At 38.7% G+C, this 13751-nt stretch overlaps 1 non-coding gene across 1 annotated transcript; it reads right to left on the reverse strand.

Annotated features, from left to right (window-relative positions):
* Positions 1–9099: 9099 nt before the first annotated feature.
* On the reverse strand, positions 9100–9203 carry LOC112605489. Its single transcript, XR_003115475.1, has one exon. It is a non-coding gene; the product is annotated as a small nucleolar RNA U13 (small nucleolar RNA).
* Positions 9204–13751: the final 4548 nt, after the last annotated feature.

Here is a 13751-nt window from a genome sequence, read left to right on the forward strand (position 1 = left end):
GACTCAGGTTCTAGGCCCATCCCAGTGGACTCAGGCTCCAGGCCTGTCCCAGTGAACACAGCTATCAGGCCCATCTTAGTACCAGACTGGCCACTGCCGACTTAGGCTCAAGGCCCACCGCAGCACCTGGTAAGCCCCTGTGAACTTAGGTGCCAGGCATCCACCTGCTGACCAAACTTCCCCAAAGACTCCAGCAGCAAGCCTTCCCACAGACCACCCCAGATAGCCTGTCCCTGCCCAAAATCTCTGCATGGGCTGACTGGTGAAGAGCTTTCCCAGACAAAACCAGTCTACAAATATTAGAGTAAGTCTCTACTTTTTCAAATGTGCAGATATCAGTGTAAGGCAACAAGAAACATGAAAAATCAATGAGATATAACATCACCAAAAGAACACTATAATTTCCAGCACCTGACCACAAAAAAATGGAGACACAAAAAGTGCCTGATAAGGAATTTAAAATAATTGTGTTAAGGAGGTTCAGTGAGCCTCAAGAAAATAGAGAGAAACAATTTAATTAAATCAGGAAGACAATAAATGACCAAAATTATAAATGTAACAGAGAGATTGAAATTATTTTCAAAAAACAACAAACAAATTATGGAGCTGAAAAATACAATAAATAAAAAATTTTTTAATGTAACAGAAAGCATTAACAACAGAATTCATAAAGCAGAAGAAAAAAAATCTGTGAAGTTAAAAACAGATTATTTGAAAATATACAATCAGAGAAAAAAAAAAGAATGAAAGGGAATGAAGAAATCTTACGGGATTTGTGGGATAGCATCAAAAGGGCAAATGTTTGAGATATAGGAGTTTAAGAAGGAGAAGAAAGGGACAAAAAGATAGAAAGTTTACTTAAAGAAATAATAGCAGAAAACTTCCCAAATTGGGGCAAATATATATATCCAAGAACAGGAAAGTCAAAAGCCTCAAATGAAATTCAATCCAAACAGGACAATCCTAAAACATATAACCAAACTGAAAATTCAAAGACAAAGATAGGCTCCTGAGAGCAACAAGAGAATATAAGCATATCACATATAAGCAGAGCTTTAATAAGACTGATAGCAGACTTCACAGCAGAAATTTGACAGGCAAGGAAAGAGTAACTTCATATAGTCAAAGTGGTAAAGGAAAAACACTGCAGACTGAGAATATTGTACCCAACAAATCTGGCCTTCAGGAATGAAGGAGAAATGACTAAGAAGAACTGAGAGAGTCATCATCACCAGGTCTTATAAGAAATCTTAAAGGGACTCCTCTAAGCTGAAAGAAAGAGGCACCAATTAATAATATGAAAACATATGAAAGCATAAAACTCACTGTCAAAAGTAAGTACATAATCAAATTTAGAAAACTCTAATACTGAAACTATGGTGTGTAAGTCACTTATTTCTTTAGTATAAAGGTTAAAAACAAAACTATTATTAACAACAATAATTTGTTAAGGGATGCACAACATAAAAAACTATAAATTATGACTTTGAAAACATAAGATGGGGGGAAGTGAAATAAAAAGGTTGAGTTTTTTAAATACAACCAAAAGTAGTTGTCAGTTAAAAATAGCCTGTTATAACTACAAGCCTCACGGTAACCACAAAGCAAAAACCTATAGTAGATTCACAACAGATAAAAAGTATGAAATCAAAGCATAACACTAGAGAAAATCATCTAATAAAAAAGAAAAACAGCAAGACAGGAAGAAAGGAAGAAGGATCTATAAAACAATCAGAAAGCAGCAAAATGACAGTAGTAAATTCCTTACCTATAAATAATTACTTTAAATCCTACTACTGGGTATATATCCAAAGTACATGAAATCAGTATATTGAAGAGATATCTGCACTCTCATGTTCATTGCAGCACTATTCAGTGTCTAAGATATACAGTCAACTTAAGTGTCCATCAACTGATGAATGGATAAAGAAAACATTGTATATGTATATAATGGAATGCTCTTCAGCCTTAAACAAGAAGGAGATTCTGTCATTTGCAACAACATAGATGAACCCAGAGGTTCTTATGCTAAATGAAATAAGCCAGGCACAGAAAGATAAATACTGTATGATCTCACTTATATATAGAATCTAAAAAAATTAAACTCATAGAAACAGAAAGTAGAATGGTGGTTACTAAGAGGTGGGTGGAAAGCGATTTAGGGAGTTGCTGGTGAAAGGATCGAAAATTTCAGTTAGATAGAAATAAGCTCAAAGGATCTATTGTCCAACATGGTGACTATAGTTAATGACAATGTATTTTATTCTTGAAAATTGCTAAGAATACATTTTGTGTTCTCACCACAAAAAATAAGTTATGCAATGTAATGCATATATTAATTAGGATGACTTAGCTATTTTACAATGTATATATTTTAAAACATCATGCTAAGATAAATATATATAATTTTGTTAATTTAATTTTTAAATTTTAACTAAGAGTGGTCATCATTTGAAGAGCCATGGTTTCAGGTTTAATCAAGATCCCAATAATTATTTAGAAGAGAAAGAAACATTATATAGTTTTGTATTAGTTCCTTATTGTTGCTGAATCAAATTGCCACAAATTTACCTGCTTACACCCCACAAACTTATTCTCTTATTATCTGAAAGTTAGATCTCTGACATTGGTTTCACTGGGCTAGAATCAAGGTGTCAGGCAAAAATGCATTCTCTTCTGTAATCTCTATGGAAGAATCTGTTTCCTTGTTTTTTCCTGTGTCTAGAGGCTACCTGAATTTCGCGGCCCCTAACCCTTTCCTTCATCTTAATTTCGCGGCCCCTAACCCTTTCCTTCATCTTCAAAGCCAGCAATGGTCTATTGAGTTCTTCTCATAACATCTTACTCTGACTTTCCGTTCATCATCACGTCTCTTTCTGTGATTTCTTCTGCCTATCTCCTCTACTTTCAAGGATGCTTATAATTACACAAGGCTTCTCTTGATAATCCAGGATAATCTCTTTATCTTGAAGGCAGCTGAATACTAACCTTAATTCCATTTGCAATATTAATTCCCTTTTACTGTATAATGTAATAGATTCTAGAGCTTAGGATGTGAACATAATTAGGAGGCCATTATTCTGTCTATATTGTGTCCCAAGGGTAGATTATTGAAAAAGAGACAGGCAAGGTATCATGGCCCCAGGAAAATGAACCGGGGTGCATGGCAGAGCTCTGGTTCTAGTGAGGAAATAGAATGTAGATTTAGAACTAAAAGTGGTACTTCTTACATGTTTTGGGAACTCAAAGAGGGAATTGGGGAGCTGTTTTTGTTGGGTAAGGATAATGACAAAAATTCATGCCCATATTGACGTATTTTGTGTGCACTTAGGTGCTAGTTCCTGCTCAGTCCTAACTCCATTGGCCCTGCCCCAAAGTAAGCAAAGTGGAGTAGCCTGGCAGAAGGACGCTAAAAGACAAATGGAATTTGGAAACATTTTGTTGTTGTTGTCCACTCTTTAAAGGCAAAACTCATGGGTCATACAAAAATATTCCTTAGAAACCTGTGACAATTTGAAAATTGTGCTTTCCATCCCATCCTTTATGGTGGGGGAGGGAAAAGGAGGGCAATTTTCTTGCTTTATTCCTAACAGTCTTTTCTCCAAGCAGTGAACTCTGTTAGAGTTTCCTGATGATTCCCACCAAAATAACTTCTAGTTAATGACCTCAACTATACCCGCCACTATACTACGCTTCTTCTCAGAAATACAAATGTGCTGTCTTCACTTTGCCACCACCAATGGGACTCTTCCTTAGACACTGATGAATGCTGGAATTGGGCTAGAGTCTTATCTTACTTGCTGGGATGCATTTTCTGAGGATTACTGGTGTATTAGTCTGTTTTCCCACTGCTTTAAAGAACTGCATGAGACTGGGTAATTTATAAAGGAAAAAGGTTTAATTAACTCACAGTTCAGCATGACTGGGAAGGCTGCAGGAAACTTACAATCATGGCAGAAGGCAAAGGGGAAGCAAGGCACCTTCTTCACAAGGCAGCAGGAAGGAGAATGAATGCAGGAGGAACACTCAGTGCTTATAAAACCATCAGACCTCGGGAGAACTCACTCACTATCACAAGAACAGCATGGGATCAACCATCCCCATGATCCGATTAACTCCACCTGGTCTCTTCCTTGACACATGGGGATTATGCGGGTTATGATGATTATAATTCAAGATGAGATTTGAGTGGGGACACAAAGCCTAACCATATCAACTGGCTTCTCCTGTTCAAAGATAAAGACCTACAATGTTTCCAGTTCTCCCTGGCTTGTATGCTAGTACATTCGGTAGGTTTAATAACCGGCTGAATGGCCATTACCAGACAGACATTTCTACTTGCAGTAATGCAACTCCTGTCTTAATAAAATTATTTTTCCTTTACCTTGCCAGTGATAAGAAGCTAAAAACAATAACAAACATGTTGAATGTCAAATTATGGCTATGAAAGGTCTTATCAGGTCAAAACAATTGACTGATCTAACAAGATTAATTTCAATAAAGATTTATGTAAGATTCTTCCCTTGCTCCACCCCTCCAAAAAATCAAACCAACTAATAAAAGTACAAAGACAGATTAAAATATGGTTTAGCTGTAGCTCATATGAAAAAGAGTCAGGGGCTTTGGTCAGCAGTGAATTCCATTACACACAGCAGTGCGTAGCAGCTTCTGAGAAAGCTCTGTCAGTTTCAGCCTATATTACTAGAACTGTGTCACCTAGCCTGAGGGAGGAAATGATATCCCTCCAGTCTTCATCAGTTTACAATGCATTGTCTAGCACTTTATTTGGGACACCTCAATATGGAAGATTTCAGAGGAGCAAGACCTATAAATACTATTAACTGAGGAATAAGTGTCTATAGAAATTAGAGGTGTTTAGCCTAATGATTAAAGATTCAGGAAGCCATGATAACTCTTCAGATCTTAATAGTTCTGCATGGCCCCAAAGATCCAAAACTTATAAGCAGGAATCTCAGAAAGATAAGTTTTTGTCACAATATCTAGTAGTTAGGAATGTCTCAAGCTATTAACTCAGAAGACCGTGAGTGCTTTGACATGAGAGAACTTTAGGCAAAGGTCAATGCCTGCTGACGGAGGGTATAAGATGGGAAGTTAAGTAGATGACCCTAAATTCACTATAATTCTACAGACTCTTCAGTGAATTTCAGGCAGTCTTAGCCTTAGTTGAAAATCCAAACTAGGTCAAGCTGGTCATTTTAAACCCTCTACCAACCCCCAGTATGATCTTCCTTATGTGCATGGCTTAGCATGTCTCCTCCGTCAGATACTCACCATCCTCTGTATCACTGACCCTCCACAGATATGCTCTAATGAGACCTTCTTATACTAAATGGAATATAAATGTTTATCTTTTAAGCTTTATCTCTGGACTTCTTGGGCTCTGCCTCATATTCTCTAGGCTCTTTTTTCACTCTAGCCCTTGGTGTGGCTACCAATGCCTGAGAATGTAGCCTGACAGCACCTCTGTTCAGCTCCACCATGCATCTCTTGATTTCTGTGTCTTAGCACTTCTCCACCACTGCCTCCCTAATACCTGCCAAAACTTGTTCAGCTATTCTGGTCTCCGGGCAAACCTGGAAGTAAGATGGAGTTAATATCCCATGAAGTATTCACCAATGGGGAACAAAATTTGCTTGATAAATATTCTCCCCTTGCATCCCTTGAGTGAATAACTCTCAGGTGAATTATCATTGGGTCCTCAGATGTTCCCATGTGGCTTGAGTTTCAGCTGCCTACAGCAGTAAAAACTTTCAATAACACACTCTTGGATTGTTTTTCCTCTCTTCCCTATTCTTTACTTTCATTCTTTGTGATCGTTTTCCAGAATAAACTATCTAATGCAAGTTGTTGTGTTAGATTTGACATATGAGGCAACTTAGATGAAAACAATTTATACTTATGAGAGACATTACCCATTTAAGAATTTCAGAAATTAGTGAACAGATGTAGACATTTTCATTGCAAATTTAGTTGCTTAACTTATCTGTTTATAAGGCCAATTCACCTACATAGTCAACAGTATTAATAAGTATTAATAAGTACACAGTATTAATAAGAAGTCAGTATTGACCTCTTTCCTTAGCTGTGTTCTATCATAGACAATAACCAAATGATATAAAGGCAACTGTGACCAACGGAATATTTTTTCTTGGCAGAATCTGAAAACATATGACACAATCTCCCTTGGAAATACTTGTAGCACAGGAAGGAAAGTTGATGAAAGAGCCAAGAAACAAAGTTGATTTGAGGTTGAAAAGAAGCATCTCTTCAGGGAGCCACATACTCCCGGAGTTTTTAAAAGCAAAAAACAAACAACAAACAAACAAAAACTATTTGCTTTTCTTACAAACTTCACATCATAAACCCTGAGTAATTTATGCAATCATAATATTCTACATCCAAAACGAGATTTTACAGCCCTTCATCCAAGAGAAACAAGCCTTGGAAAAATTTTACTCTGAAGTTCCTAAATAACATAAAATTCAATTCACAGAATCACATTATTACTGGGAGAATCGATACTTTTTTTTCAATAAATGAGTTTAACAAAAATGATTTAATTTAATCTCCAAGTTTATGAGGGTAATGGTTGTTTCCTGCAACTATTATCATACTCATTTCAGGTTAACTGCATGAATAATATCATCTAAGCTGTTTCTAATGATTGATCTATGTAATAAAAAACAAATTCCTGTATACTCCAGTCCTTGGAATAAATTAAAGATCTTTGCCAGCATTAGTCAAAATCCCACAGTATGTACCAAGAAATGCTCAGAGCAGTCAGCTCTAGATTCTCATGAGAACACACAGTTTGTACAAAACCCCAGCTGTCTATAGTAAACAAAGATATGGAGTAGACAAAAGGAGTTCTCATTATAACATTCTTAACTCACCATTCCCTTCCTGCAGGTCTTCTCAACACCCAGTCCTCTCAGGCACTCTTGGGTTGCTCTGGTCTTTCTATTTAACTGTAATTGGCTCCTCCTCTGCCTTCTTCCTCTTTCCCACCCCACCTTCTAACAGCACTCACCTGTGCTGCTTACTGCCACTTACCAAGTGCTATTGTGTGGGGGGATAATCTGTTCAAAGGCACCAATTTCCTCCTTCCCAACAGACTTGGCAAGGAGACATTAAGGAAAATGTCCATGATCCTCAAATCAGCATTATCTGAAAAAGACTCTGTTCTTTGGCAAAAAACAAAGTGTCAGGATTTCTGTGAAGTCTTCTGTTTAGAACTGTTCTGGCTGAGTCTGTGGTATATCAAGTGTAAAATGCACTTAAATTTTTTGCCAGGACTACTTCCTGTTTAAGAAGCTGTAAGAGCACATGAGGACCCCAGAGAAACTGCAAAGCTGAGGTGATAGATAGGAGAGCTGACATCTTCTATCATTTACTTCTTGACATCATAGCCTGTGGCTTTAGAAGAAAAGTGACTGCAATTTTCAAACATGCACACACACTCTCTCTCTCTTCTTTTTCCTTCTGCTAAACATTAACCAAATCAAACACTCTCAGAGCAGAAATAAGAAAGCAAGCTCCAGGTCTCAAATATTGGGAAGACAAACCTGTTTAACTTATTTGGCTAGAATAACTGTCCCATATTACCAAGAGCAAATAATCATTTCTCCTTCTGACAGATATAAAGTCTTGATATTTTGGGACTGTATTGTGTTTCTGTTTCCTTTAGGAGAAATTTCTGCTCATGGGGATGGCAGGTGGATTGACAATCTCCAACTCACTTTTATTATTATAAAAAGGTAGAATTTGATTTTATGTTTTATAATAAATCTTTCAGAAAACCAGTGCTTATTTTTCATTCATCTTGGAATCAAAAGATATGAGGTACAGAAGAGACTCTCAAACAGACTTATCACCCCTGTATGTTACAGCTGGAAAAACAGAGATCCAGAAAAATTATGTGACTTTCCTGAGCTCGTGTAACTAGATGTGGACCCTCAAGAAAACACGTTTTGTACAAGTCTCTGTGAATCTGATGGCATCTCTAGGAAAGCAGGCTGCCTTTCTTCTTGGTAAGAGATCATTGCAGAAGCACTGTGTACATTGTAACAACTGTCCATCCATCAGTGAAAGTCCCTGACATTTGCATGTTCTCCTCCTTCAACCTAATCTTTAAATCATTTCTATGCCTGTATAATGTCTCTTCTTTAGGTATTTTATTGGGACATTGGAAGAATAAGAATTGGCATTTAGATTTTGGGGTGTCCTCTATAGCCCCATACATTCCTTCCTACAATAAAGATTTGAAGTAACTGCATGTGCTGGGAGCTGCACCAGGATGTAGGGGCAGATGGCTGATTAAGTCATCACCATAAGATGCCACTGGCCAGTGGGGATTATCTACATGTAAGTAAATAATTTTAATTCAATCGGACAGGTATACAATAAACAGGTACTTACTGGTGCCATGGAAATCACAGTTCTCTGCCTAGTGGGACTTCTCCATCTTTCTCATCCTGAGGAGTTGTCATTATGATGATTTAGAACTAAATTCAAAGTACTAAATAAAAGCCAGTCAGATTAACTTCTTATGACATAGGTTTATATATTTTTTAAGGCTAGAGAACTTAAGATTATAAACCGGATAATCTTTTAAAAATTTCTTCAAGATACATTAGTAAAACATTTTGGTTTTGTGAGTTTGGGGCCTAGGTAGTATTCCTGCCCTATAACTAATAAAATATTATAAATTACCAAATTTCTTTCCCTTCTTTTTGTTTAAATTGTCACACATTTACATGAACAATTGCAGATCACAGAAAAATATTAAAAATGATTAAAAACTGGAAAATAATAGGAGCAAAATAGTGGTCCAGCTCACTTTCAATAAAATACTAAACAAAGTACAAGCCAATGAAATTCAGGTAAATTTAAATGATCACCATCTCCATCTAGTTTATTTTACTGTAATCCTGCAAAGTACTTTGTTATTAGAGTATCTCAATACATGAAATGTGAAACAAACGAGCCTAATAAGAAAACTTATATAAAAATCTTAAAAGATGCTGAAAAAGCATCTGATAACTTTCAACATAATTTTTTTCTTCTTTATTTTTCTCGAATCAGATGGGTAATGTACAAATGTCATAACAAGATATGAGGGAGGCACATCTCACGCCTAAGCATAAAAACCTAATCATCAAGTTTACAAATCACAAAAGGATCTCAACACAATTTTTTTTAGGGGAAAACATACTAGAAAACTAGGAATAAATATGTAATTCTTCAACATGATCTCAAAAAACATTTATCTTAGTGGTTACACATTAGAAGCATGTCTATCAAAATCAGAAACATGAAAATTACATGCATCACTGCTATTACAAAGTTATGGTAATGATTTTCTAGAAATTATGGCTGATTCAATAAGACATGAAACAAAAACAGAAGTTTAAGTGCTTTGCCATTGTAGCACTCACTACGTTTGTAATTAAATAATGATTATATGGTCATCTGTCATCTCCCTTGTAAAAGCATAAGCTCCATAAGAACAGGAACTAGGTCTATATTATTTATTAAGGAATCTCAATGCCAGAAAAATACCTTTTACAAGAATGTATGAAATAGATATTTATTAGATGAATGAAGCAGAACTTCAGGGTATGGCTTAGAAAGAAGGTTAGCAAATCCTCTCCCCAAAAGCAACTGCGAAGCTAAACAAAAATGACAAAAACAACTATGTCTATGCTCTTGGAATCTGCCAAAGGCAGAGCCAATTGGAGAAGCTTTTATGCTTGAAAACCTGTGGAATTGTGAATATTAGTGGGAGCTTGGGGCATTTTGTACTGGGACAACTCGAAAGCTCCTGCCAGCCTGGCTGACATGGATGTTTCGTGAGAGTGGAACAGGCTGTGACAACTAGTAGTTTTGCTACCAAGGTCATACTGGGAACACTTGATTTGGAGAGGTGGGCCATGCCCATGCAGCAACGTCAGTAAAAGTGACAGTCTTGGCAAAGGGTCAGTGGAATCGACCAATGATTTTTCTAATCTGAGGATTTTGTTGGGACAAGCATAATATCAGCTAAGGCTACACATATCCATGACAGAGACCAAGATGGCCCAAGCCCCTCTACATACTACTGGCCAACACTGAGGTTGCCCACACAGAGAATATGTGCAAAAGAGCCTGGTGGGAAGAAAAATCTGGAGGAAAATTGAAAACAGCCTGAAGTTTGTATTCTTCCTGCATAGAAATCCATCAACAGAGAACAGAAACCTTATTGGCTCAAGTGTTTTGAGTATAGCGTCTGCCCAATCATTGGCTGACCACTATGCTACACAGAAAGAAGAATGATCCCTCATAAGTCCAACATAAAAACAATAATAACTTAAAAAAAAAAGAACAGAGACATAAGCAGTCATTGGGAAGACCAGTTTCACAGATTTGGCCCAGGCAAGCTACTCAACAAACAAAAGAGCAAAAACAAATGTCAGGAAAGAAAACCATGACCCAGAGGTGCTGTATTATCAAAGTGTCTAAATTCTCTTTCTTTCTTTTTCTTTTTCTTTCTTTCTTTCTTTTTTTTTTTTTTTTTTTTTGAGACAGAGTTTTGCTCTTGTTGCCCAGGCTGCAATGAGATTCTCCTGCCTCAGCCTCCTGAGTAGCTGGGATTACAGGCATGTGCTACCACGCCTGAGTAATTTTGTATTTTTAGTAGAGATGAGGTTTCTCCATGTTGGTCATGGCTTGTCTCGAACTCCTGACCTCAGGTGATCCGCTGGCCTCGGCCTCCCAAAGTGGTGAGATTACAGGCATGAGCCACAGCGCCCGGCTCTAATTTTCAATAAACAATATTATGGGATACACAAAGAAATAGGACTCATAATCAAGTGAGAGGTAAAAAAAAGCAGTTAGTAGAAACTGAATCTGAGTGTCTCGTTTGTATCCTCTGCCTTCCCCAGCTTTTCTTGATCTGACCTCCGCAAACCAGCCTTCCTTGGTAGGTAGAGCTAGACAGTGCAGGAGATAGAGGCACAGAGGCACAGAGGAAAGAAGCAAGTTTCTATTCTCCTCTGCTTTGGGCTGTGTCTCTGGCCACATCTCCTATAAGGTTCCAGTCTCACTAGAAAGCCCTAGTGCTAATATCAGCTTTTCCTTTTGTCCTTCTGGCCCTAGAGATGGAAGGGCTGCCTGATGTTGTTATCTCTGGGTTTCCCTACCAATTCATTTGCTCTTTATCTCTTCTAACTCCTTTCTGGTAAATTCCCTACATTAAATTCCTTCTCAATAGTCAAGCAATCACCTATTGACAGACATTTGTGTCATTTCCAGTCTTTTCCTATCTAAAAAAATGCTTTAAAGAATAGCCATGTGCATGCATGTTTTTATACTTTTGCAAGTGTTTATTTGGGATAGATTCTTAGAATTGAGATTGTTGATTCAAAGAGTAAATGCACATGTCTAAGCAGCTTAAAGAGGAATTATTGTTTCAAGCCAAAAATATCTTCTTTAAATATAGTTTTCTTAAAAAGAGAGTAATTAAGAGAGAGCTTTGAAATAGCAAGACAAACGAATCTCTTTGGGAAAAAAAGTATAATAATAAAAACAAACAAACAAACAAAAAAAACTTCTGACTGTCCAGAAGAAGTAGCCTCCCATGCAGGTGGAGTGAAGAGAGGAGGGAGAAGATTGCTCTTGATTCATCTTTAGTGAGGAGTGAGGAGGTTTGCCTGGGAAGAGATGGAGAGGCCATTTTTGAAAGAAGCAGCCATGTGAGGCATTGCATATGCTTGGCACTGTACAATTAGGGCGATAGCATCTTTTGATGCATAATCTGTCACCTTGGCTAATCAGAATCACTGAACCCCATTTAAGATGGAAAGTGGAATACTGAGTGAATTCTTATGTCAAAAGTTGGGTAAAGATAAGTCACACCCTCTGATCCATCTAAAAATACTTAGCAGGTGATTCCAAAGACTGAGCTACTGAAGTCCCCATGTTACTTATCCCAGGGGGATATGCAAAAACAGAGACAAGAATTAAGGAAGTAGCTCTACAAGACAGCAGAATTGCCCTGATTCTCCAGAAATGTTTCTGCATAGAGCATGGCCACAACCCTGGGAACTGTACTCTTCCCTGTATCCCAATTGGGGTTAAAAAGGAAAAGAACAAAAACTAGGAGCAGGGGAAAGGGATTTTTGTTTCTAGGGGTAAGGCACAGAAGCAACACTAAAGCCTTCTCCTGTCTGTCTCCCTTTTACTCCACCCTAAGGATGAGACCTAAATAAAAGTTGAATCCAAAGGCCTTTGGGATCATAATTCTAGTGAGGGAAGCTTGCAAGGGGGAAATGGTCTCTGTATGGACATTATCTGCTTTATTCAGTTCTTCTGCTCCACATCGTTATTTGCTTAACACTATAAGATTCTAGTTATTTTCTTTCAGCACTTAAAGATATCACTCCATTATCTTCTTTTTTCTTGGCAGCTCACCAATGCCTTCAAACAGACGGTTTTTGTGTTTTATCTGGCTTTTCTTGTTTTCTTGCCAGGAGCATTGTTCTATAGCATTGCAATTCCCATCAGAATTGCAAGTCAAAGCCTCCACTCTTAATTATTGAAAATGTATATGCAGGGGGAGGAGCAAGATGGCCGAATAGGAACAGCTCCAGTCTCCAACTCCCAGCACGAGCGACACAGAAGACTGGTGATTTCTGCATTTTCAACTGAGGTACTGGGTTCATCTCACTAGGGAGAGCTGGAGAATCGGTGCTGGTCAGCTGCTGCAGCCCGAGCAGCGAGAGCTGAAGCAGGGCGAGGCATCGCCTCACCTGGGAAGCGCAAGGGGAAAGGGAATTCCTTTTCCTAGCCAGGGGAACTGAGACACACAACACCTGGAAAATCGGGTAACTCCCACCCCAATACTGCACTTTAAGCAAACAGGCACACCAGGAGATCATATCCCACACCTGGCCGGGAGGGTCCCACGCCCACAGAGCCTCCCTCATTGCTAGCACAGCAGTCTGCGATCTAACCACAAGGCAGCAGCGAAGCTGGGGGAGGGGCGCCCGCCATTGCTGAGGCTTAAGTAGGTAAACAAAGCCGCTGGGAAGCTCGAACTGAGTGGAGCTCACAGCAGCTCAAGGACACCTGCCTGTCTCTGTAGACTCCACCTCTGGGGACAGGGCACAGATAACAACAAAAGCAGCAGAAACCTCTGCAGACGCAAACGACTCTGTCTGACAGCTTTGAAGAGAGCAGTGGATCTCCCAACATGGAGGTTGAGATCTGAGAAGGGACAGACTGCCTGCTCAAGTGGGTCCCTGACCCCTGAGTAGCCTAACTGGGAGACATCCCCCACTAGGGGCAGTCTGACACCCCACACCTCACAGGGTGGAGTATACCCCTGAGAGGAAGCCTCCAAAGCAAGAATCAGACAGGTACACTCGCTGTTCAGAAATATTCTATCTTCTGCAGCCTCTGCTGCTGACACCCAGGCAAACAGGGTCTGGAGTGGACCTCAATCAATCTCCAACAGACCTTCAACTGAGGGTCCTGACTGTTAGAAGGAAAACTATCAAACAGGAAGGACACCTACACCAAAACCCCATCAGTATGTCACCATCATCAAAGACCAGAGGCAGATAAAACCACAAAGATGGGGAAAAAGCAGGGTAGAAAAGCTGGAAATTCAAAAAATCAGAGCGCGTCTCCCCCGGCAAAGGAGCGCAGCTCATCGCCAGCAACGAATCAAAGCTGGATGGAGAATGACT

This window comes from Theropithecus gelada, chromosome 13 (assembly GCF_003255815.1).
Source record: "Theropithecus gelada isolate Dixy chromosome 13, Tgel_1.0, whole genome shotgun sequence".
Lineage (NCBI taxonomy): Eukaryota > Metazoa > Chordata > Mammalia > Primates > Cercopithecidae > Theropithecus > Theropithecus gelada.